The sequence below is a fragment of the Ambystoma mexicanum genome, chromosome 13, assembly GCF_040938575.1.
Source record: "Ambystoma mexicanum isolate Mex_15411 chromosome 13, UKY_AmexF1_1, whole genome shotgun sequence".
Lineage (NCBI taxonomy): Eukaryota > Metazoa > Chordata > Amphibia > Caudata > Ambystomatidae > Ambystoma > Ambystoma mexicanum.
The window spans coordinates 270,499,112-270,526,101 of NC_090938.1; positions in this window are offsets into that span (position 1 = coordinate 270,499,112).

Consider the following 26,990-nt stretch of genomic DNA (forward strand, 5'->3'; position numbering starts at 1 on the left):
ATCACTGTGCAGGGTGGCGATCCCGGGATTGGTCTCCCTGAGGGCATCCTATGGGCTCTCTCAACTGAAAAGAATTTAGAGAAAGAATGGGGTGCATAGATATCTGCAAGCCACTGTTCTAAGAATAGCTCCATGCTGTGCCCTTCTTCTCCTTCTGGTAGCCCAAGAATGCGCACATTGTTGCGGCGAGATCTGCCCTCTCCTTCATCGACTCTAGATTCCAGGGTTTTCAGGCGGGTCATGGCTTGCGACAGTTGTTGGTTGACTCCTCTGATTTTGTCTTCCGCTTCAGAGATGCAGTGTTCCGCTTCTCCTGTCCAGGAGGTGAGTTTTTGAAGGTCATGGCGTAAAAAGGAGACGTCCGCCGCGATACTGTCCATTTTAATCTCCATGTAGGACCGCAAGCTAGCAATAGCAGCCACCCCGTCCCTCAGCGAAAGATTGTCCTCGCCTGTGGGAGATGTCGGTGCGTCGTTTGGCCCATCGGTGCCCGAGTGGTGGCTACCGCGTATTGATCCATGCAACTCTGCGTGGACGGTTTCTTTTGTCTATCTTTGCCCATGGCACCGGCAGCGTGGTTTCCGTGCCTCCATGTTGTAAGGGTGTTCCTTATTATGGTTACGGAGGTACATGCAAAAAACAACTGTGGTTTCGGGCCCCGGAACACTCCCTCATCCCTTGATTCCAGTCTTGTTCTTGTTTTCAGTACCAGTATTCCTGTTTGAATCGTCCCTTTCCTGCAGTTAGGACTCTCAGAACTAGTGGGGCATTGCACAGGCGTGGGATGGGTCCCACGTTTAGTAGCAAGTACTGCGGGTCAAGAACATCAGGTCTTGAGGGAGTCTTCAGCGTCGTTTATATCTTGGTACGTTTCCGGGGGGGAATAAGGGCCTGTGTGATCAATCTTGCGCCTAGCTAATTCCACGCCTCCTGTATGGGAAGAATCTCTGGTGTGCACCCGGTGGATTCTTCCGCGGACGTATTAAGGTGGGCCCCCGGACCAGGGCACGTTTTTCATTAGTTTCAGGAGGTTTTCTTTTAATTATGAGTTTTCTCCGCTTGGTACCATTCCCGTTTGTCGCGCAGTGGGTTGGGGGTCACCGCGTCGGGTGGGTCTCTTTCCCCTCCAAAATCCCCTTTGGGGGGGAGGGTAGTCGCACCGCTGCAAAGGGCACCCCTGGAGGCTTATTTGGTGCTGGTGTCAGCGGCAGCGCTCACCTCCCTCCGCTGAGTAGGTGGGGATGGAGAGGGGGTTCCCCCCACGGGCCCAGGGACGTGTCCGCGGCTCTCCTTCAGCGCAGCGCCACGGTTCTGCGGAGTGGTGTTCAGAGCTTCCCGAGCACTTACTTGGTGCTGGTGTCGGCGGCAGCGTGCTCCTCCCTCCGCCGGATGTATGGATGGTCCCTCGAAGTGCACCTCCCGGGAGGGGAGGGATTCCACTCTCGGGTCTTCGGACGTTTCCGTGGCTCTTTTTCAGTGTGGCGCCGCGGCGCTGCGGGGTAATGTTCGGAGCAGGGCAGTGTTCCAGGCAGTTGGGACCCGGGGCTGCTCCCCCACTGCGCAGCGGGGCCATCACTCGTCGATTGCCCCCGGAGGCACCGAGGGTACCGAGGCCACAGGTCACGTCGCAGCTCGTCGGGGGAAACAACACTCCCGGCCAGGCACCGTGCGGCACGTCGCTGCGTGTTCTCGCCCCAGCTCAAGAACCGGATCTGTTTGTGTGTGCCGGCTTTCCTCCACTGCACAGCGGCTGTCCCCAGAGCGCGGGCTATTGAGAGTGGGGCAGGGATCCCCTCAGTCCTTGGGTGCCGCCGGCCATCTTGGATCTTCCCGCCGGCAGACGTCTGTTTCACCGCAGGGGATTTCTCGGGGATTCCGCCGAGTTGATGCACCAAACTTGGCTTGTAGAGGGACCAGGTGGTCAGGAATCGGGTCGGATCATTTGTGAGTCGTTTGCACACGAAAAACCAGGATATTGTGCAGGATTTGTTTGGCACCTGCCGGAGCTCCCTGGGCTCACGTATCCATTGGTCGCTAGCTGGCCACACGCCCCCAAGAACTCTCCTCTCTTCCTTGATAGGAGGAGAAAAACAGTGTGTCATCTTTATGATGTGAGTTTACGAGGTCTAGAGTCCACAGCTAGCCTCTTGAACACAAAATCTACTTTTGGTACAATACATATTTGGATGTGTGCAACCTCTATAACAATCACATATACAGATTACATATTTTGTGTAGCAGATACTCCTCCAAACCCCTTCGCTGTAAGATCTTGTGTCTACTTTTTACAGTATTTTGCCCTTTTTATCCAGAACACAATGTCCAATTTCGGAGCAAATTTTCTACAAATGGCGCATTGGACATGGGCATAAGTGTATGAAGTTTCATGCTTCTATCAAAAATACATTTTGTGTAATATCACATTTTCCGCCGTTTCTTCCTAGAACATGTCACAGAGTTCTGGCACCTTTTAAAATGTGCAGCCAATATTTACATTAACAATGCTATTATTTTTGTGTTTTTGACAATTTTACAAAATCTTTTTAAAATGTGTCTTTGGTCCTTGTTAAGCAACAAATGGCTGTTTGTCTCCACCTCCTTCTGTCTCTCTGCAGTTCAGAAGCAGTCTCCTCCCAGTTCCTCCTGGGCAGAGGCCATTTATGACCCTTCACACTTGGCAGTTCCTGTAGCTTGGAGGATGTCCATTGTCTCCTTCCCACAGCAGCCCAAATTCTTCCCCAACCCTATAATCATCACTTAGGTGTGATTTCCTGGTGGAGCGAGGCAGAAGGGAGAGGTCCTGCCTCTGTGGGGGAAGCTGTTATACTGGTTTGGTTGCTTTTAGTAAGGCTTAAATTCAAATATTATTCTGTTGCATTTTTTCTTTGCTTAAAACAACTTGTATTTTCATGGGATTAAACAGTTACAGCATAGATTACTCTCAGTAACAGGCCACTTAGTTGTCCACCATTTGATTTCAATTTGTACGAGTTTAAGATTTCTCATGCAGGCTTCTGACAGCTGTCATTCAGGCGGTCGAGGGTACTGCATGCAGATTTTGACAGATTCCACAGGCAGGCAACTTTTGCAGTGGATGTTTCTATGACAAATTCAGCTTTTCAGGATATTGTAAGTTCACAATGAGTTCTTGAACTAAGTGAATTTTAGCACCTAGTAAGAATTTTGGGTTTTTGTACAGGCATTCTGCAGTTTCAGCAACCAAGAAAAAAAGGATTTAAAAGCAAGATTTTGGATTTCTTTCAGCAAAGCACTGCTTTTCCCTCTGTGCTCCATTTTTACTTGTTGTGAAGCCCAGTGACATGTTTCAGGAGTGAGATCTCTGTTCCACCACTGTCAACTTGCATGGTAGATTTGGCAGCCATCGTTTGTGTTGTAAAGTGCGATTTTCAAAGGTTTCTGCGCACACAAGGGTTTTGCAGCCATTTTGATATTTCTGGCACCATCAGAACACAGGGATGCCGCATGGCAGAGCAAAAGTGGGTCAAGACATCCCACAGACTCCTACCATTTCTTCTTCCTTCCTCTGTCTGTAGATGTCAAATTGAACCTTGGACAACTTTTGTACCTCCATCTCTCCTCTCCCTAGTTGGAACATTTACTAGCAGTTTGCTTCTTTGATTCAGAGTACACTGGGGTGCTCATGAGATGCTTTTTTTCAGCTACATCAGAATATCAACAAGCTACAAGTAGTTCAAAATAATGCCCTGAGGGCAGCCTTGGACATCCCACGATCAGAACACATCTCAGACCTGAGACGAACCACTGAATGGCTATCGGTATCAAAAAGAATCGAGTACAAAACACTCTCCCTCACCCACAAGTGCCTGACCAATCAAGCTCCCAGATACCTAGCAGACACATTCACCCACAATACCTCCTCATGGCCTACCAGATCAGCTCAAACGCATTGTTTGAATATCCCTAGGGTTAAGCTCCAAAGAGCAGGTGGCAGAAGCTTCCCAGTGCTTGCCACAAAACTCTGAAACTCTCTACCACTTGCCATCAGAACTGAATCATCTTTCCGCTGATTCAGACAAACTTAAAAAACGTGGCTACTTGCCAAATAAACCTAAGCGCTCACCTACCTATCACCCTGTGACACATGGATATAGCCTCTACCCACAACCTTGTAAACATTATCACTGTACTTTGTCTATTGTATGTACTGTATATTCTCTGATTACTTTTCCACAATATTCTGTATATATGCTCTATATCCAGGAGTGAGATCTCTGCTCCATCACTGACAACTTGCATGGTAGATTTGGCAGCCATCTTTTTGTGTTGTAAAGCGCGATTTTCAAAGGTTTCGTCACGCACAAGGGTTCAGCGCCCATTTTGATATTTCTGGCACCATCAGAACACAGGGATGCGGCATGGCAGAGCAAAAGTGGGTCAAGACATCCCACAGAGCCCCCCTGCTGACTTAAGTTTGACCGCCGTCAAGGGGAAGTCGGGAGATTGGGATGTTCATTCTTTCTTTTTGGTCCAGGTGGAGAGAGTCGTCTGCCTCTCCCATCAGTGCTGGATCAACAGGTTTTCCTCGCTGGCTCCGAATGGGAGTATGGAGCGATACTCCCTCGATACTCCCGGTCCCCGAGTGGTCCTCCTTGGTGCTTAGAATCCATGGTTTCAGTACTATAAGACAGAGCAGAGCATGGCTATGAACCTTTCCCCACCACTATTCATGTAGTGGGGCAGATGCATACATTTGACACACACTTGACAATATTTCCCGCCTGTAATTCCTAATGATTTTGACAGGTGGAATGGTTTTAACAGTTGGAATTTCTAGGGGCCCAGAATGTCCCCCTCAGGGTTCCAGGTTGGCTCCTCTATTTGCCGCAGACTATGCCTGGGGTGGCAACTCTTCAGCTGGTTGATGTGGACCCACTTGTCATCCCCTTCTGCCAAACTGCCTTTGGGGATACAGATTTTGTAGGTGACTGGTGAGATTCTGTCTACAATTTCAAAAGGACCCCGCCAGCTAGGGAGGAATTTGGCTGGTTGGCCTCGTTTCTTTGGAAATTGTACAAGTAGACCCGGTCTCCTACTTGGTATTCTTTGTAGTTGTCTTAAGGTCATAGTGGGTCTTCATACTGCCTGCAGATCTTTCTAGATTCCGCTGAGCATTGGCAAAAGCATGTTCAAGGTGTTTTCTCAGATTCTCAACATACTCATGAGTTGTGGATGCATTTATCAAGGTATGCTCTTGGGTTCTCTAGAGCAGATGCTGGGGAAGCACCATCCTTCATCCAGTCATCAGCTCAAACAGCAACATTTTTGTTGCAGAAGAAGGGGTAGATCTGATGGCTATCAGGACAAGAGGTAATCGAATGTCCCAACTTGGCCCAGAATCTGCCACAAACTTTTTTAATATGCTCACAATTGTCTTGTTGTATCTCTCATCTCCACCACTAGAGGCTATCCGGTAGGCAATGTGTAGTTTCCTTTTGACCTCAAGTATCTCCCACATCTTTGTCATCACTTTGCTAGTGAAGTGGCTACCTCGGTCTGACTCAATCCTTTGAAGTAGGCCAAAACGCAGGAAGAAGTGATTGATCATCAGCGCAGCTGCTGTTTCTACCTTGCAATTTGGGGGCGGGAGACATTCTACCCATTTAGTGAACAAGCATGTCACGGTCAACATGTACTTGTTCCCCCTAGAGGAGCGAATCAAGGGCCCGATAAAATCGACTTGTAAATCTGACCAAGGCAGTGTCATCCCCCTCTTTTGGAGGGGAGCACGGTGTGGAGTGATGTTGGCTGAAATTGTGCACACACAAGACACCTCTTCAAGTATTGGTCGAGGTCCTGCCCCATGTGTGGCCAGTATGCAACCTCTCGCAAGATTTCTAGTGTTGTATGAAGCCCCCGATGACCGTCTGTGGGCGCATCATGGGCGTGACTTAGCATCAGGCTTCGGAATGAGGCAGGGACCACCCACTGGTCATGGCCAGCTACGGATCTCCTTACAAACAAACCGTCTGGGATTCGGAAAACTTTTGGACAATTCATCAACACTCTGAGGTCCTCTTTCCCTATGTAATCTATGAGGTGCAGAAGCCATTGGAAAATAAAAATAGTAGTAAAAGCCCCAAAACAACAAACACCCCTGCTGCTGCTAAGGTGGCGGAGGTGAAGGTTTCCCCATTTTACATCTGGAGATGAGGGGCCTAAAAACCTTCCCGCCTAAAAACCTTCCCGCACAGAATCCAACCAACCCCAAATCCAACCAACGTTGAATTTTACCTCCACACAGGATAAAGTCTTACTCGCATAGGAGATTACTTTATTGACCTTGTCATGCTTTTGATACAATACTGCAGTCAAGCATGTATTTGAGATCCCTGTCTCCAAGAGGAACTCTTTGTTTTTGACAGGGTAAGCTAGGCAAGGTGCTTGTGAGAGGCTTCTTTTCAGTTGTCTTACTGCCTCGACTTGTTCTAGACCCCACTCCCACTTGACCCCCCCTTCAAAAGAGGGATCAGGGGTCTTGGGATCTCTGCGTAACCCTCAATGAACTTTCTGGTGTAATTAGTTAGTTAGTTAGTCCAACGAGGCTCCTTACTTCCCGCAGAGTTGTAGGGTCTTTTAATTCTGGAGTGCTACCACTTTATTTTCCTGGGACAGAGACCCTGAAGAGTAATCTCATGCCCCAAGAAATTGACACGGGTTCTGCACCACTGTGCCTTTTGAAAGGAGAACTTTGCTCCAGCAGCCCTCAACTGTGTCAGAAAATAACGGATCTCTGCTATGTGTTCCTCCACAGTTGAGCTTTTGACTAGAACATCATCTACGTAGTCCAGGTTACCTCTTTCACCCATGTTAGGCATGGCCTTGTGTAGAAAGATGTTAAATTCATTGCTGGAGTTGATGTATACGAAGGGAGTCTGGGTCCACATATACTGCTACCCCCCGAAGGTAAAGACCAGCTTGTATTGGTCCTCCCTACTGACAGGTACAATCCAGTAACCATTGGTCAGGTCAATGGCAGTGAATACCTTTGACCCCAGAATCTGGGCCAGCCCTTGGTCAATGTAGGGAAGAGGCCATCGGGAAGTATGGACCCGTTTGTTGAGCTCCCTTAGGTCAGCACAGAGTCTTCACTGGCCGTTTGGTTTCAAAATCCCCAGCACCGGATTATTAAAGGTGCTGTGGACTGGACAAATTATCCCACAGGACTCAAGGTTCTTAATTTTTTCAGTAAGGTACTCCATTGATGCGAGAGGCAAGCGATATTGCCTCACAAACACTGGAGTCATGCCAGGGTCCGTGGGAATTGTTGTTGTGTGGATGTCGGTGTGACCACAGTCATATGAGTCAACCGCAAAGAGATCTTGAAAATCTAAGAAAACTTGTTTCAATTTTTGCTTTTGCTCCAAAGTCTCGCAGGCATCAGCTGGGTTGACTCTCTCTTCAACCATCTCCCTGAAGTTTCTGGTTTGGCTATCTCAGCGGCCTCCTCCAGCTGAGTGGGGAAGTCACTGGTCAAAGTTCTGATTTGGACTGATGGCTTCAGGTGGGGAAGGCAGTCCTCGTGGACTTGAAAGATCACCTCATCCCTCCTGAAGTCACAGGTCACATCTTCCTTACCATAAGAGCAGGAAGAGTACACCAGGAAATTCCCCCTATGCCGGGTGAACAACCTGTCTGGTGTTGTGTCATTGTCACTATCACTGTCAAAACAGTCCTTGGGGATTGTTCCTAATAGTTCATTACCTAAATCTATGGAAAAATGTCGGTCATCAACCGCCATTCAAATAATGGTGCCTGCGGCCAGAGTGATACTCTTTAGGTCACTGTTATCCACCCCTATTGGAATGGTGTTGTGTTCTATGTGGACTAGTGGTGTTGGGTTTACCCCCAACATTTGCTGTTGGAAATGAGCATTAAAATGGACATAGGCATCAGGGATTTTCAGTTTCTGTCCTCTTTTAATTTTTACTTCCAGTGAGAATTGTCGGGTCCGTTCTGGGATGGTGACTTCCTCTCCAATCTGAATTTCAACTGCATATGGCAGCAGTTGAGCTGACCGAAATGCTTTCTCTGGGTCATCAAAGTCCATGGGATTACCCGCTAATCGGGACCAAGCTTTGAAGTTTATTAGGTCCAAACTAATAAATAAAATGCGGCAGGGACATCTCGCATGACCTAACAATTATGGACTATGCTCTTGTTGCCTATGGACATTTTGAGCATAAACCTGCTAGGCAGGAGATGTTTGGAATTGGGTGTTTCCAGGTCCATTTCCAATTTGTCTAATAGTTTAAATGTAGGAATGGCTGGATCTTTTGGTATTTTTGCTGAACATGGCCTCGCTGATGAAGCTCTTACCATTGTTCACACATACTTGGGCGAGAACACAGTCCTTCCCTTCATTTAACTGAATAGGGATGAACAACTTCTCTCTAATTTATTGAATATCAGCCAAGCTTTGAGCTAATTTCTCATCTTTTTGGACTATAGGAATGGGATTTTCAGATTGTGAATATTTCAGAGTGTTTCCTTCCAGTGTGGAATGCCACCTTAGACTGGAAGGAAGGTTGATTTTCAGAATTAGAGAGAACTCCCCATCACCAGTTTGTTGTCCTGCTGCAAGTACTGTCATGTCTGGGATTTGATTATTTTGGAAGTGAAATTCTATTTGGTCATGTTTTTGTTCAACAATGTGGCATGTGCCGTTTAAACTAACATGGTTGACACTCTGTTTTAATGGTTCCATGTAATAATGTCGCCACAAAAATCTCGCCATGTAAAAATATCGCCGAAAAATGGCCATTTTTTGTGGCTACATTATTGCATGGAACATGCGGGGGACACCCCCGCAACCCCCAAACTTTTTTTTTAAATTTTTTTTCTTTTTTTTTAAATTTATTTCCCCTGTCCCCATATATATGGTCACCCAAATAATATCGCCATGACATTTTCCCGGCGATATTATTTACGGCCACCATATATATGGGGATATTATTACCTGATACCGTTTTAATTTTATTGGTCGGTTAGTCTGGGTCCAGAGGACCTCGTTTACACAATCTATGAGGGGAGACAACCTACGCAGGATGTCATTCCCTAGTAAACAAGGTGTGCCCTCTGGAGTCACAACTATGACCGGGTGCTTCACCTTGTGTTGCCCAATTTTAATGTCTAAATCCGCAGTCCCCTCAACCGGAATTTCTTTCCCGTTGAATTTCTGAAGTTGTCCAGGAAGAGGGGTGAGAGGAATTTGGTACCTCTCCCCCCTCCCGAATTCAGTTGATCAAAGGCCCTTTTTGACAGGAGGGTAGCTTGGGATCCACTGTCCACCAGTGCCAAAATTGTACATTGACCCTGTATTTGGACAGAGGCATAACATCTCCCTTCCTTTTCCTCAGGGGCGAAAAGATAATGCACATTTTTGGTCAACTGGTGGGTTAATTTCTTGGCTTTGGATACTGACAGAGAGGTAATTTGGGCAGGATTCTGTCTGGGATCTTGGGAACCTGTAAGAAAAAGGTGACAGCTAGATATGGGGGAAGTTTTGGGCTCCCCTGGTTCTGATTCTGGGCTGCCCCTCCCTTTTTGGAAGCAGTCACCAGGATGGGTTTGAACCAGGGGATTTTCATGCTGGTCATTCTGGGTACTGATGATGGGCGGTTCTAACTCGGTCCCCACATCTACCCAGTCTGGATTTGGATCCTTTGGGACCCATTTTTCCTTGGGAGGAGTTCCCCCATCCTTGAAGGAGAAGATACTTTTCCAAGGATCCTCTGAGGATCCTTCTCCTTCAAACTGGAAGATGTGTACCTCCTCCTCAAAATGGGTCTTTTTGGGCTCTTTATTTCTCCTCCCTGCCCTCTGCTCCTTGGGTTGTAGACTTTCGGGGGCAGGAGATTTGGTTCTGGTTCCTGGGTTTCCAGGGGCTTTCCACAAGTGGGGAAGGAAGCTTCCTCTAAGGCGTTACCACCCCCCTTCCCCTTGTGCCTCCTCCCTGGGAACCGGTGGGTTGTTGGGGTTCTTCCCCCGTCATTGTTCTGGAGCACCAGACCCTGGATTCGAGGAGTTCTGAGCGACATGCTCATCTGAGGGTTCTGTTGAGCCCTCAGCATGCGACCCAGATCCTGTGCCATTTTCTGGACCTGGCACTCTAGTTGGGACACCCGCTCTGGCTGGTACGGGGTCCTCAAGTCTCCCCTGGGTTGATCCCGGGAAGGGTAACTATCCCTTCTCGCAAAATACCCCTGGTTAGGGAAGTTTGGGTACCCCTCCACCCTTGGCCTCCCCTCTCCTGGATTGGGCTGTCTGGGCTCAGGAAAGTGGGGAAAGAAGGATGGGTTGTTTTGGGGGTTGAAATTTGGTGGGTACCTGGGAAAGAAATTTGGTCCGGCATTTGGGGGATTACTGCCCTCCTGTGGAAAGTGAGGAGGGAAGTTCCCCGGGTTTCCTGCTGTCTGGTTGGATTCCCCCTCCCCTTGGGCTGAAGGAGTCCACACATGACCCAGGATGTGTCTATTTCCCTTGTAGCGTGGGCTGATGTAGTCAGGGGAGTTAGGGGTCCCATTTGTGGGGTTGCCTCCCTGGCTTTCTGTTTGTGATTGGCCCGAGGGCCTTCTTGGTTTGGGGTTGGTTGGATTCTGTGCGGGAAGGTTTTTAGGCCCCTCATCTCCAGATGTAAAATGGGGCAACCTTCACCTCCGCCACCTTAGCAGCAGCAGGGGTGTTTGTTGTTTTGGGGCTTTTACTACTATTTTTATTTTCCAATGGCTTCTGCACCTCATAGATGCGTGTTGCTTGTTCAATGACCCAGTCTAGTGATCTTTACTCTTGAAATTCCCTCACTAGCTGGGTCATAATATACTTAGGGAGAGCATGAAAGAAGGTGTTCACAAATTCTTTACTGTCAGTGCTCACCCTTCTAGTGGTCTGCGCAAAGGCGCGTTTTAATTCCTGAACAAATTCTTGTAGGGCCTGGTCTTCCCCACATTGTAAGTTGTAGGCTGCCTTGCAGGCCTCTTGAGGGTTCCTGTGAATGGAAAAATGTTTCAGGATGGCCGCCCTATAGGTGGACCATCTGGAATGATTCTGATCCTCCAGCCCCGCAAAGAAGCTGGAGTATTCAGGAGAATATGTCCACTTTACATATTGAATACAGCTTTGGCTGTCCTTCAGATAGAAAGTCTCCATCATCCGTTCAAATAACTCAAGGTGCTCCCAAACCGAATATTTTGCATTCTTGTGGTAGGGCCTAATGACGCTCCTAATAGCTTTTATTTCTTTCAGGGGATCCTTGAACAAGGCCCTCTTGACTTGTTGGCTTTTTTAGTTCCGGTCACCCTGGTCCACTCATCCTCTGACTTAGAGGCACTGCTACCAGAGGTGGCTGTCTGGTCTTCTAGGCTCTCCCGGATTCTGAAAGCCTGTGAATGGCTGGCAGAATGTGGGGGCCTAGTCTCTAGGGTCCTGTGGTGCTCAGAAGAGTCTTCCCAGGATTGTCTGAGTACCCCCCTCACTGTCATAGCTGGGAAGAGGTATTTAGTATGCTCTTAGTGGGCCTACTCTTATGGAATTCCCCACCAAATGTTACCCTCTGATCTCTAGGTAAGTTATATTTCTGATGATCCATTTCTCTGATTCTCCACTCATTGGAGTCTCCCTGATCAGAGAAGATGACCCTAGTACTTGGGAACCCATACATAGATGCCCGCCCATTCATTTATGGGAGGCACTGACCTATTAGCCCCATATTCCTCATTGGGTTGAAGTCTACCATCCCCATGGCCCTTGACTCATGTGAGCCAGTGGACATGGGGGTGGCAGAGTCCATGGGATTGTAGAGATTGAGGTCTCTGGTGCCAGGGTTCCTGAGGTTATGTTCAGGGGTCTCCCTCTCCCATGTGACCTCATCTCTCTCAGCCCCTACTCCCTGTTGGCTTGCAAGAATCTGACCCTTTTGTTCTTCTATTAGGGCCTTACTGGTCTCTATTAATTGTTCCTGCATGGCTACCTGTCTATGGAGCTTGTCATTTTTCTCACAGAGAGCCTCATTGGCTCTCTGTGCTTCCTTCCTCCTTAAGGAGTATTGGGCTAATTTTTGCTGCAGGAGGGTCACCTTTCCTTACTGGCCTTGTCATTCTTTGCCAGAGCATCTTCCACCCTCCTGGTGTGCTCTAATAGTTTTTCATAGTCCATTTTGAGCTCACCCAGACCTTGAAGGACCCTGATTTTCTTCCATCTTGGTTTTTAAATAACTGACTTCCTGGCCTAAGGTGTCCCTTTCCTGAATTAGAGTGCCCCTCTGTGCAGCCAGAACGTCCCTTTGTTTTTTGAACGCACCAGATTTCTGGTGCTCTTCATCAAATTCTGTTTGGGATTCAAGGTCTTTGAGAATTAATTTATTATTTTCCTCTTTTAAGGATTCTAGGCGGTTTTGCAGGGTGACTATCTGCTCGCCACAGACTCTATTATATTTCAATTGCTGCTCCAGCTTTTGTTGGCTCTGTAGTAGAAAATCCAACCTTTCTTGGCACTCTTTTTGCAGTGTCAGTAATTTGGTATTCTGCTCTACCTTCTCTTGCTGCAGGAGATCCAGATCTTCCTTTACTTTTTTCAGGTACTGTCTGGTTTCACTCTCTGATTCTTGGCTCTTTTGTAGTCTTTGTTCTGCAGAGTCCAGATCAGTTTGGGCTTTCTCCAGTGATTGTACTTGCCTTTTTGGCAGAACTAGGTTTTCGGCTTATTTTTCCTGTATTTCTCCAATGTGGAAGTACAGGTACGCCGCTATTTTGGCAATTTTACATTGCTCTTCTTTTATCCTTGGGGCCATATACAGTTCACTAAGCGTCTGATGTATTGGACCCTGATCCTGCCATATATCTAATTCTGTGGCTGTGGCTTGTTGCTTGTGCAGTAGGTGTTATTTTGCCATATTAATTTCCACTCGGGTCGCCATTCCGGAAATATTAATTTCCTTCTGACTTATCTCAGGGTTACTTTTATCTTTGCAAAACGGGCCCAACTCCTTTGAGTGTTTCCATTGAAGGGTGTTTTTACAGTGTAGCACAGTGTGGTAACCCAACAAGGTGTATGTACCCCATCAGTCAGCATGCTGTGCTAGACTGTCACAAGTGGTATGTCTAATTCAGGATCCCGGACGAGCCCCCAATCTGTAAGTGATTTCAATCCGGCACTTCACCTAAGTCAACGCCTAGCGTGTAATGCACAACTGAAATCCTTATTAATTTGTGTCTAAAAGTTCTTTTATTCTGAACGATGTACCTCTCATATCACGCCCCTCTCCTGGAACCCCCCGGTTTTGTTTATTTGTTTGTTTATTTGTATAGCGCTCCAGACCCGTAGGTAGAAGGGCGCTTAAGAAAACTGTTATATATTATTGTTTATACAGTTACAGTGTACAGTTACAGAATATACAGTCATGGTTAAGCAGTTGAGGGGTGTGCACCCATATCTCAGGGTACTACCATTACCAATACAGCAACAGTTAGCAAAGTTCACAGACATATTTAAGCAGAAGGAGGAGAATCACAAGTCTATGGGGTTACTCTTTGTTCAGGAGCCAGCTGATAACATGTTTCCTGAAGATCTGAAAGGATTCAATTGCTTTAATGTTGAGTGGAAGTGTGTTCCAGAGAAGGGAGGCAAGTACTGTGAAGCTGCCCCCTCCAGCTCTCTTTAAGGAGAATCTGGGCACTGTCAGGCATAAGGTGTTGGAGGATCTAGTGGTTCTAACGGAGGGTTTCATAGTGAATTTGTTGGTGACTTAGGGTGGGGCTAGGTGATTCAGAGCCTTGTATGTGAGGCAAATGGTTTTCAAGTCAATTTTTTGTTGTATGGAGATCCATTTGTATGATTTCCTAGTCGTGGAGATGTGCTCTCGCCTAGGGATGTTGAGTGCTGCTTGTAGAGCATTGTTTTGAAGTACCTGTAGTTTGTTAATTATCGACTGGTTAGCACCTAGGTATAGGCTATTGCAATAGTCCAGTTTGTACTGTATGAGGGCTCTAGCAAGAGTGAGGCAGCTGTTAGGAGATAGGAAGGGTCTACTGGCCCTGATAAGCTTGCCGGTGTAGGCGGATGCTGAGGCAATCATGTTGGTTTGTTTGGAGAGGTTAGAGTTGGCATCAAGGTGAAAGCCAAGAGATTTCACGCTTTTGGCAATAGGGATGGTGTAACCATCGATGGTGATGTTATTGTAATTAGGGTTAAGTTTAGACAGGTTACTAGGAGAGCCAACAAGGAGGAGCTCCGACTTCTCATCATTCAGGCAGAGGCCATGAGAGGCCATCCAGGCCTGAATTATGCAAAACATTTTGTTAATCCGGGTGACGTCTTCATGGTAGTTGCCAGAGATAGTGAGGAGTATCTGGGTTTCCTCAGCGTAATTTGTGTAAGTGACACCCAGACGGTCCATTTGTTCAAATAGTGGCTTTGTAAGTATTTTATGCAAAGTGGGGGAGACGCAGGAGCCTTGTGGGACCCCGCAAGAGATGGGGATGGGGTCAGCTGCAGCAGTTGTAAAGAAGACCCACATGGTTCTGTTTGCCAGAAAGGATTGTATCCAGGTGTCAGTAGCGGAGGAGAAGTGAGCTGTGGATGCTAGATGGCTGCAGAGGATTTTGTGGTCGACCAGGTCGAAGGCCGCTGAGAGGTCTAAGAGGAGTAGGATTGTGGTGTTGCCTGTGTCTTTGATTTCATTAATCTGACTTTTGAGATCAAGAAGGGCAGTTTCTGTGCCATGCTGAGGTCTAAAGCCAGATTGACGTATTCCTAGCAGTTGGTTGGATTCTAGATAGTCCTGAATTTGGATGTAGCCGACTCTGTCTAGGATATTTTGTAGGAAGGGGTCTGTGGTGATGGATCTATAGTTGGTGGGTATGGCAGGGTCTAGAGATTGTTTTTTTCAAGAGTGAGAGAACCCATGATTGTTTTAGGTTGCTGGGGACTGAGTTATTGATGAATGATAGGTTGATAAGTTTAGTGATGAAGGGAGATATATCTCTAGCTGTGCCTTTTATGATCTGGGCGGGACAGCTGTCCCCTTTGCAGTTCGAGGGTTTTAAGGAGGTGATGATTTTTTTAACTTCTACTGTGGTTACTTGCTTGAAGGTAAAGCCCGATTTGGTGTCAGTGGGCGTAGGTGTGTCAGGGTTGGTAAACTTGTTGTTGGAGAGTTGTGGCGTTTGTCATTTATTTTAGTTTGGAGTCTTGTGATATTATTGTTAAGGGCGTCTTTGATGCTGGTGCACCAAGGTTTGTCTTTCAAGCAGGTGTCTGGGGGATGATTGGGATTTTCTAGTTCTTTTAGAATTTTAAATAATTCTTTGCTGAAGGATCCTGCCTGATCAATCCTGATGTCGTAGACTTCTTTTTTGGGGTGAATTATCTCACTCTTATATAGCGAAGATGTATTCCTAAGGTTTGATTTATTTTCAGCAGAAGGCTTAGTTTTCGATGTGAGTTGTGCCTTTGCTTTCTTTTTTCTAAGTAACTTTAGTTCAGGGGTGTACCAAGAATTCAGGTGAGCTTTTGGTTTGTCTTTACGTAATTTCAGTGGGGCAATTGTATCCATCGCCTTGGCCATGGAGTCATTGAAGGTGTTGATTAATAGGTTTAAGTCAGCATTGTCTGGGAGTGCATTGAGGGTGGGTAGGACTAGGTGTAGTAGGGACTTAGCCGTAAAATTGCGCTTGTTTCTAGTAGGGCAGGCTCGTGCCAATGGGCACTTTTAGGTACCACATGATGAGTGTTGATCTCAAGAGGGATGAGGTGGTGGTCCGTCCAAGCTAGGGGTTGTGGGTCCTTACAGATTGTGTTGCAATTGTAAGTCGCTACCCAATCAATGGTTCTGCCCTTCTGGTGGGTGGGGAGGACATTGAGTTGTGCAAAGCCATGTTCTGTTAGGGCATTCGCTAAGGGTGCAGCAGGTGTGTCATTGGAGTCGCGATAGCCAAGGTTGAGGTCACCGAGGATAATAATTTGTGCTGATAGCTTGGAGTTTTCAGCAATGAGGTATGTGATGTCTTCTTCAAAGACCCCGGTGGTCTTGGGGGTCTATATATGTGATGAAATGGGATCGTGCTTGTGGGGGAGGTTTGCAGCTTGGCTGTAAGTAGCTCGCAGGATGTGCGTGACACTGAGGAGACTGATCTGAAGTCTAAGGAGGTTTTGGAAAGGATCGCTACGCCTCCTCCCCTAGCATTCGGTCTATCAACGCTGAGGATAGAGTAGTTGTCGGGGATGGCTAGCGATAGGTATGGGCCGAACGCTTCATGAAGCCAGGTTTCTGTTAATGCTAGGAAATAAAGATCTTTGGTTAGGATGATATTGGCGAGTTCTGTTGGGTGGGCAGCAAGGGATCTAACATTGAGTAAAGCTCCTTTTAGTGGGAGTAGTACGGGCATGTTAGGTGCCTCATGCTTCTTGTTGGTTTTTGAGTAGGATTTGGTAATGGGCCTGCTAGTTGTGATGGGGAGCCTAGTGCCTAGTCTATTGTTGTGGGCTGTGAGGGTGGGGGTGGAGGAGGAGGATGGACCCGGAGGCTTGGGTTTGGAAGGAGACTTGGTATTCAGTTTGGGGGATGTGGAGGGCAGGTGGTGAGATGGAAGGAAGGAGGGCAGGGGTGGTAGGAAGGGTGTTGGGCATGGGATGGGGTGGTGTGTTGGGCAGCCAAGTTTGGCTAGTTCGTCCTTGTAGGCTATGTAACTATTGCCGCTACAAGGTACGTTGTCCAGCGTGATCCAGAAAGGGAACATGATAGCAGCGAGCCAGCCAAACATGGTCTGGTTGCGAGGTTACACAATGCTGGTGGCCTTGGATATGGAGCTATTAGGAAGAGCTGAAGCACAGGCTGTGGCTTGCAGATAGTTGGTTGGAGCTAAGTGGGTGGGTAGGGCAGGCCTACATGCAGCATTTGGATTTGAGATAAAGCATTCAGGCTAAGGTATAGTGATGCAACTTCTAGCATCAAAGTTGGACACTTAAGCTGGGGCGACTCCTAGATTCAGTGTAGAGTGCTTGAGCTAAGAGGCAGTGGATTAGCACCTAGATTCAGAGGAGTGCCTATAACCAAAGATGCAGTTGGACAACATCTAGATTGAAAGTAGTGCAGTTGGGTAAGGATTCAGTGGGGCAACATCTATATTCAAGATACAGTTTGCTAGAATGCAGTGGGGCGGTACCTAGATTCAAATAGTGCAATTGGCTAAATAATACAGTGGGCAACACCTAGATTCAAAATAGTACAGGTGGCTAGAATACAGTAGGCAGCACCTAGATTCAAAGTAGTGCAGTTAGCTAGAATACAGTAGGCAGCACCTATATTCAAAATACTGCAGTTAGCTAGAATACAGTAGGCAGCACCAAGATTCAAAGTAGTGCAATTAGCTAGAATACAGTAGGCAGCACCTAGATTCAAAATAATGCAGTTAGCTATAATACAGTAGGCAGCACCTAGATTGAAAGTAGTGCAGTTATCTAGAATACAGTAGGCAGCACCTAGATTCAAAATAGTGCCGTTAGCTAGAATACAATGGGCAGCATCTAGATTCAACAGGGTTGTCAGGAATAGCCGTGTGCTTATATGCACAGCGGCCACATAGGTCTACTAGGTTCGGCATGAGTATGGAGGTTGCAGAGTATACATTGGTGTCGGGAATCAGTACATGCGCAAGGGGGTGGGTTCATAGGCAGAGTTTGCGTGACTCAGGAACATGATAGGGGTGTGTCTGCAGGCCATGGACCCATGGGCCGGTATAAGTGAAGCAATAGCAGGGGTGTTTGGTTATTTTAGCGGTTGCAGATCCTATGTTAATAAGTAGGCGGGTAATAGACTTGGTCGTGCCGCGTAGTTAAGTAGAGAAGGTTCAGCGGTACAGTGACGAAGTGTTAGTGCAGGTATGGAGCGGGGCATTCCGGTGTGCTCACAAATGCAGCGGTGGAGCCGCAAAAGCGTGTGGCGACTTGCGATGGGACAAGAAAGGTTACCTTAGTTAGCGAGCATAGCACGAGGAACAGGGGGTCTGGCAGATGGCAGATCTGGCAAGAACAGGCAGAGAACAGGTGATGGCCTTATTGCAGTGGGCCATGCTGGTCGCACTGAACCAGGAATCAGGCTGGCTTGCAAAGTTAAAATATTATTTATGTAGTTACAATTTAACCACACTATGTTTTAATGGGTATACAATAATCACCAATGGGGTGATGTAACACTAAGCAATCTCTTTAATGCACAAGTAGTAATAGTGAGCAAAACAATTCAGCACAGAAATAATACTTTTGTGTGTGTGTTCAGAACAGATAGCAGTGTGGTTACTATTTCCCCCTGCACACCCCTCAACCCCCCAATGGGCAATGTAAAGAGATAGGAGGAGAGAACAGGTTTCAGGAATGGCAAAATTCAAACAAAATATCAATCCCACTTCCCCCCCAGCAACACAAGAGAAAAACGGAATTGATTGGCAAGCTGTCAAAATTTTTTTAGAGTTATCTGTGAATGGAATGTAAAACACTAAATATGGGCTAAATTGCTAAAATTGTTTAAATTCTTATGGTAGTCGCTTTAGATAGTTGCAGACACACACTAGCAATGATTTAACACTAAGAAGCAATGTGAAATCTTAAAACTGAGGTCGTAAGCAATCAAAAGCAGTTTTACACGTGTCAGAATTTCCCCAAACGAAAATTTGCGGCATACTTTTCAGTGCGCGATAATCACGATTATGGGAGAACCGTATGGATTTGGGATGCGGTTTTGGATGCAAATTAAAGCTGTTTCTAGCATAAAAACTGAAGAAGTTATGGACATTTTAGTGGAGGTCATTTTTTTGAGATAGGCGCAAGAATGGGAAAACAGAAATGCACTTTTAAAAGACAAACAGGATTTTTTTACACTAGGGGATGACTATGAAGAAACAAATACCACACGAGAGCACAGCCACTTGATCAGGCTGACTGCCTGCCAAGGAGCTCTCCTTCTTCAGATTAAATATATCAGCGCCAAGATAGTTTTAACAATACTAGTACAGGAGGAAGATAGGAGGGATAAGATAGAGAGTTCAGACAATTCAAAAATACTCCTAACAATGCAGGTTCTGAAGACAAGACAGGATGGATTTCAGATAGGGATTGACTATGGACAGTACATGTGCTAGTGACACAGTCCTATCTATAGATACTCACTAGATATGTTTTTAAACGGAACTGTCAGGATTCTGGTCCGTCAAGATTTCTGGTCAGGGATTCTGCTCAGGGATTCTGGTTTTGGGACAGACTGCTGGGCACACCCGATTGGACTGGGGCTGTTCACAGCACGGTACCGGACTGGATCGGGTCTGCAATGGCTCTGGTCACAGCTCAGCACGGGACTGGATTGGATCTCTTGGTTCTGATGATAATTCTTTTAGCAGGCAAGCAGTGCAGCACAGCCCGGCTGTCTATTTCCCCATTAGGTTTCTGTGGTTCTGGTTCTGGAATTTTAAGGCATAGCTGAGAATGGTTCAGCTATGCAATGGGCCTTTCTGCTGTCCAAGTTTCTGGAGTCTGGAGGAAGGAAGATGGATGGTTCGGCTGCAGGGTGCTCCACCAGCAATCGGTTAGTGAGTGAATCTGTGTGTGTCCTCTGAGTGCTGAGATGTCTCTATTTATGCTTATGATAAAGGTGTGTGTGTGCTGGTTTATACTAAGCACGCCCCTTGAACATGGATTGGTCAGGGTCTCCTCTTGTCAAGTTGGGAAGCACGAGAGGACTGCGTACCTGGTTTTTTGGTAGATGATCTTGCCGAGGTCGCCAGTCTGGAATCAGTCGAAAGATGAACTTGTGGCACGAGGGACCAGCCTCTCCGCCACCCAAAACTGGTACTGGGTGGAGGATGGACCAATTCCCAATGTCACGAAAAGCACTCTCCTGATTAACGTGACGAAGGGACTGTGCAAGCACAGACAGGAGAGGCTATTGTCTTGTAAACGATCGTAGGCAAAGAAGGAATCCGATGAAATCAAATCCAAGTGTTCGTGAACTGAAGCGTAGGCCACTGATTCCAGTGCGGCAAGTATACTCTTAGTCTACAGGAACGGATGTAGAGGGCAAGGCCGGACAGGAATGGGAGGAACCAGGCTGGAATAGGCGACCAAATTGAAAGGGACCGAAAGAGAACCCTAGGGCCGCAATCAAAGGGGACCCCGGTATGGTATGCAGGCAGGCCCAGGGGAATCCCAGGTAAGAGTATGCTGGCAGGCCTAGAGAGATCCCAGGTAAGGGTAAGCTGGCAGGCCCAGGGGAACCTCAGGTGAGAATATGCTGGCAGGCCCAGGGGATTCCCAGGTAAGGGTAAGCTGGCAGGCCCAGGGGAACCCCAGGTGAGAATATGCTGGCAGGCCCAAGGTGGACTCAGGTAGGGTGCAGGCAGCCCAGGAAGGACTCAGGTAAGTGCTGGCAGCCCAGGGTGGACTCAGGTAGGGTGCAGGCAGCCCAGGAAGGACTCAGGTAAGTGCTGGCAGCCCAAGGTGGACTCAGGAAAGTAGCTGGCATCAAGGTAGGAAAGCACACAGAACGGAGCAAACCGCGTTGAGACGCGGCCTGCCTCGATCTGCGGCTCCTTTTATGGGTCGCCGGCGCCCGTGAGGCTTGAAACACACGCTGCTTCGCCTCCGGGCACCGGCGTACCCAAAACGAGGCCTGGACGGCAAGCCGCTCCCTGGACGCGAGCCCAGTCCACGGCGCATGCGCGGAACCGAGACAGAGGTCTTCCGCGCAAGCGCCGTGGCCCTCCGGCCCCGGCACGAAACGTTCTCCCTCCGGCGAGTCCCCAGGCGCGGAAGCGCGGGTAGACTCGCCAGGAGGTGACAGGGAGAGCGGGCGCAGTGGACCCCGGTCTCCCACGTGGCATGACACTATGCCCCCTCCCAGGAAGGCCCGGGGCCCCGGGTTTCCAAGGAAACTGCTTATAGAACTCACACACCAAGCGGGGAGCATGCACATGCCGGTGTGGTTCTCAAGTACGATCACAAGCCGGGTACCCTTTCCAATCCACTAAATAGTGGAGCACACCCCTGCGATTACGGGCATCACAAATCTCCCGAACCTCAAATTCCGGGACGCCGTGCACAACGACTGAGGCAGGGCGAGGGCAGGAGCGACCGTAGGTATCGACAACATAGGGTTTCAACAAAGAGACATGGAAAACTGGGTGTACATGCCAAGAAGGGGGCAACCGGAGGCGGAACGCTACAGAGGACAGCCGCTTGGTAATGGTGAATGGACCAAAATAAGGGGAGCCAGTTTGACAGGCAAATTGTGAAGTGGCAGGTTTTTAGAGGACAACCACACCTTGTCCCCGACTTGTAAACCTGGTTCCACACTCCTCTTCCTGTCCGCCTGTGCCTTCATAAAATCCTTGGTTTGTCTCAGGATCTTGCGTGCCAATTCCTGTTGCTGTTGAATGTTAGAGACCAGGGCATCAGCGGATGGAACAGTACTGGCAGGTACGGGATGGAAAGGCACCAATTTGGGATGTTGGCCAGTTGAGCAGAAGAACGGACTGACCCCAATGGAAGCATGAACAGTATTGTTGTAGGATACCTCAGCAAGGTCTAACCCAGCCTTCCAGTTGGACTGAGTAGCGTTAGCAAAACAGCGGAGGTACTCCTCCAGAGTCTGATTAGTCCTTTCGGTAAGCCCATTGGTCTGTGGGTGATAACCAGAGCTTAGAGCTCTACGAATTCCCATATGGCCACACATCTTTCTCCAAAAAGAAGAGATGAACTGGGAACCGCGATCTGAAATGATCTTCTCCGGAAGGCCATGTAACCGATAGATTTCATGTAGAAACGCTGAAGCCATTTGGGTCGCCGTAGGAATTTTGTTAAATGGGATGAAATGAGCTAGTTTGGTGAAACCATCCACAACAACCATGACGCAGGTAAACCCTTCGGAGGGAGGCAGATCCACAATGAAGTCCGTGGCGATGGTATGCCATGGGTAAGGTGCCACTTCAGTAGGTACCAGTAACCCCAACGGCCGTCTGCTTGGAATCTTGCACTGGGCACAAACAGGACAGATTTCGACGTACTTCTGAACTTCGGTAGCCCATCCAGGCCACCAAAACTGTCGGGATATCAATTCTCGTGTAGCTATCATTCCTCTATGACCTCCGATAGGCGAATCGTGAAATCTGTGCAATATGCTTTCTCGGACTGTTCCCTTTGGGATGTACAGCCTTTTCCGGAAAAACAGAAGTCCATCATGTTGATACACTGATCGACGCCTAAGAAGGGCCGACCTTTCGGGATCCGTCCGGGTGGCATCAGCGATGGACTCAAGGTGAGGAGACAAAGTCAGTAAGAAATGCTGAGGGGAGATCAATGGCTGATTAGGACAGGGCGTCTCTTCCTCCTTCTCCAGAGATCGGGAGAGAGCATTTGCTTTCAGGTTGGAGGTTCCTGGAACGTAAGTGACATGAAACACAAACAGTGAGAAGAAGAAGGCCCACCTGGCCTGACGGGGCGTTCGACATTGTAAAGAGCGTAGGTACTGCAGGTTGCGATGATCAGTCCGAACCTCCACGGAAAAGCGAGCTCCAAGTAGGTGATGTCTCCATTCCTCAAAAGCGGTCTTAATAGCCAAAAGTTCCTTTTCAATAACCGCATAATTCCTCTCGCTGGGACTCAATTTGCGAGAGAAATAGGCTACTGGATGTTCAACTGACGTTGCAGGATCTTTCTTCAGGAGAACGGCTCCGACTGCAAAATTGGAAGCATCCGCCTCCACAATGTAGGGTAGATCATCCTGTGGATGGCGCAGAATCGGGGCGGCCATAAAAGCTGACTTCAAGGTGTCAAAAGCTTGAGAAGCAAAGGAATCCCACTTGAAAACTGTTTTACTGCTGGTCAGCCTGGTGAGGGGCGCTGAGATCTGAGAAAACTGTGGAATAAAGCGCCTATAAAAATTGGCAAATCCCAAAAAGCGTTGAAGAGATTTCACGTCGTGGGGTTGTTTCCACTCTTGTATGGCTTGCACCTTCTTGGGAGCCATCTCTATCCCATCTTGATTAATCACAAATCCCAAAAACTCGATACTAGGCTGATGAAAGCAGCTCTTCTCCGCCTTAGCGAACAGATGATTACAGGACAAATGGCGAAGGACCTCCCGAACATGTTCCACATGCTCTCCCAAGGATTTGGAAAAAACCTGGATATCATCCAAATACACTCAGACTGTTAAACCAATCAGATCACCAAAGATGTTATCCATAAACCGTTGGAAGATAGCGGGGGCATTGCATAGACCGAATGGCATGACCCTATATTCATAATGGCCAAAAGTTGTCTTAAAAGCCGTCTTCCATTCATCTCCACTCTTGATGCGGACCAGGTGGTAGGCCCAGCGTAAATCTAGTTTGGTGAAGATCCGAGCAGTGTGTAAGGTTTCTAGAATACTGCGAATCAAAGGTAATGGATATCGGTCCTTTGCAGTTATGTCATTTAGTTGCCGTAATCTACACAGGGCCTCAAGGTGCCTTCTTTCTTCTTCACAAAAAACATGGGAAATCCTGCGGGCGACTTGGACGGAACGATGTATCCTTTCTGCAGACAATCTGACAGGTAGTCCTGAAGTACTTGTCTTTCGTCCCGAGTTAATGCATACAGTTTCCCATGTGGAATGACACAGTCCGGCAACAACTCGATGGAGCAGTCGAATGAACGATGTGGTGGAAGGGGTATGTCGCCTGGTTCGGAGAATACCTGTTCAAAGTCGGCATAATCCTGCGGGATCAGAGAAGTGGAACAAAGGCTGACCCCACTGCCATGTGTTTCCAGGGAGGTTGAGAAGACCTGGGTAGGGGCTTATAAATTGCACTTATGGGCGCAAACTGCGGAGGAAAAGGTCAAGGTCTGTGTTCTCCAATCTATTATGGGGTTATGGTGTTGTAGCCAAGGTAACCCCAGGACCACCTTGTAGGTAGGGGACTTAATCACATCCAATGCGAGTTCCTCGGAATGACCGGCAATCTGGAGAATTAGACCCGCTGTAAACCGTCGGACGGGCCCGGAGGACAAAGGAGTCCCGTCAATGACATCTACGGGTAAGGCGGTGAGTCTAGGCAAGAGCGGTATCTTGTGACTGGAGGCGAAAGCCTCATCGATGTAATTGCCGGAAGCTCCGCTGTCCAACAGCCCAAACACTTCTAGATTCTTGTCAGGCAACTTGATTCGAATCTTCAAGGTCTGTAATAACGCAGGTTGCATGGGAAGAAGTACAGAACAAAATGTGGAAAGGTCTGAAGAGGGAATTGGACCTGTCGCAGCCCTTCCAATACACGACAGGTCTTTCAGTTTCCCGTCTTCTTCTTCTGTGGACGTAAAGGACATGTACCCAGATAATGCCCGGCGGCTCCACAGTAAAGACATAAGTGTAACGTTCGTCTCCGCTTCTTTTCTTCCTCAGACAATGGTCCTCTCACGGCTCCCAATTGCATTGACTCTGGTCCTGATTCAGTAGGTCTGAACGATCCGGCGGGTAAACTGGTCGTTCTAGGATTGTTTCTATCGAGCCGACGTCTTTCAGCCTTTCGTTCAGCTAACCTTTGGTCGATGCGGAGCACCTGATCGATCATATGTTGGAGACTTTCAGGTTCGGGGATATGGAGTAGCTCGTCCTTGTATTCCTCTCTCAAGCCTCGGCAAAACAGGGTCTTCTGCGTGATTTCTGGCCACTGAGAATCGGTTGCTAATAATCGGAAGCGGCTGATATAGGTTATGATGTCGGCGCTTCCCTGTTTGATATCCATCAGTTGATTCTGTGCAGCAGAGGCCAGGTTCGGCGTTTGGAACACCTCAAGGAACGCCTTTTCAAAGGCTGCAAAGTCATTCAAGATAGGACTGTTTGTAACCACAAAAGGAGTTGCCCAGGCTAAAGCATTCCCGGTTAAGTTCCCCAAGATGTACCCGATCTTGGCTTTGTCATTGTTGAAATGAGTCGATCTGAAAAGAAAATGGATTCGGCAATGGTTACAAAACTCAGCTACCCGTCTAGGGTCTCCATCAAACTTGATTGATGTTGTATGAGCCAAAGAACTCTCCACCTGTGAGGTACTCAATGCTCCTTGGGTTATCATTTGACGTAACGTCTGATTCTCCTGACGCAAGGCGGCCATCTCAGCCCTGAGTGCTTGTAACTCGTTCCGCAGGTCTTGCGAATCCTCCATTTCCGAATCTGAAGGCAGGCGTCTCAATCGGTCAAGTTGGGAAGCAAGAGAGGACTGCGTACCTGGTTTTTTGGTAGATGATCTTACCGAGGTCGCCAGTCTGGAATCAGTCGAAAGATGAACTTGTGGCACGAGGGACCAGCCTCTCCGCCACCCAAAACTGGTACTGGGTGGAGGATGGACCAATTCCCAATGTCACGAAAAGCACTCTCCTGATTAACGTGATGAAGGGACTGTGCAAGCACATACAGGAGAGGCTATTGTCTTATAAACGATCGTAGGCAAAGAAGGAATCCGATGAAATCAAATCCAAGAGTTTGTGAACTGAAGCGTAGGCCACTGATTCCAGTGCGGCAAGTATACTCTTAGTCCACAGGAACGGATGTATAGGGCAAGGCCGGACAGGAATGGGAGGAACCAGGCTGGAATAGGCGACCAAACTGAAAGGGACCGAGAGAGAACCCTCGGGCCGCAATCAAAGGGGACCCCGCTATGGTATGCAGGCAGGCCCAGGGGAATCCCAGGTAAGAGTATGCTGGCAGGCCTAGAGAGATCCCAGGTAAGGGTAAGCTGGCAGGCCCAGGGGAACCCCAGGTGAGAATATGCTGGCAGGCCCAGGGGATTCCCAGGTAAGGGTAAGCTGGCAGGCCCAGGGGAACCCCAGGTGAGAATATGCTGGCAGGCCCAAGGTGGACTCAGGTAGGGTGCAGGCAGCCCAGGAAGGACTCAGGTAAGGGCTGGCAGCCCAGGGTGGACTCAGGTAGGGTGCAGGCAGCCCAGGAACGACTCAGGTAAGTGCTGGCAGCCCAAGGTGGACTCAGGAAAGTAGCTGGCATCAAGGTAGGAAAGCACACAGAACGGAGCAAACCACGTTGAGACGCAGCCTGCCTCGATCTGCGGCTCCTTTTATGGGTCGCCGGTGCCCGTGAGGCTTGAAATGCACGCTGCTTCGCCTCCGGGCACCGGCGTACCCAAAACGAGGTCTGTACGGCAAGACTCTCCCAGGACGCGAGCCCAGTCCACGGCGCATGCGCGGAACCGAGACAGAGGTCTTCCGTGCATGCGCCGTGGCCCTCCGGCCCCGGCACGAAACGCTCTCCCTCCGGCGAGTCCCCAGGCGCTGAAGCGCGGGTAGACTCGCCAGCAGGTGACAGGGAGAGCGGGCGCAGTGGACCCCGGTCTCCCACGTGGCGTGACACCTCTCTTCCTTGAAAGGAGGAGAGAAACAGAGTGTCATCTTTATGATGTGGGTTTACGAGGCCTAGAGTCCACCCCTAGCCTCTTGAACACAAAATCTACTTTTGGTACAATACATATTTCCATCTGTGCAACCTCTATAACAATCATATATACAGATTACATATTTTGTGCAGCAGATACTCCTCCAAACCCCTTCGCTGTAATATCTTGTGTCTGCTTTTTACAGTGTTTTGCCCTTTTTATCCGGAACACAATGTCTAATTTCAGAGCAAATGTCTACAAATGTGCACATTGGACATGGGCATAAGTGTATGAAGTTTCATGCTTCTATCAAAAATACATTTTGTGTAATATCACATTTTCTCTTCCGTTTCTTCCTAGAACATGTCACAGAGTTCTGGCAACTTTTAAAATGTGCAGCCAATATTTACATTAACAATGCTATTATTTTTGTGTTTTTGACAATTTAACACAGTAAGTTATCCATCTTTTTAAAATGTGTCTTTGGTCCTTGTTAAGCAACAAATGGTTTTTTGTCTCCACCTCCTTCTGTCTCTCTGCAGTTCAGAA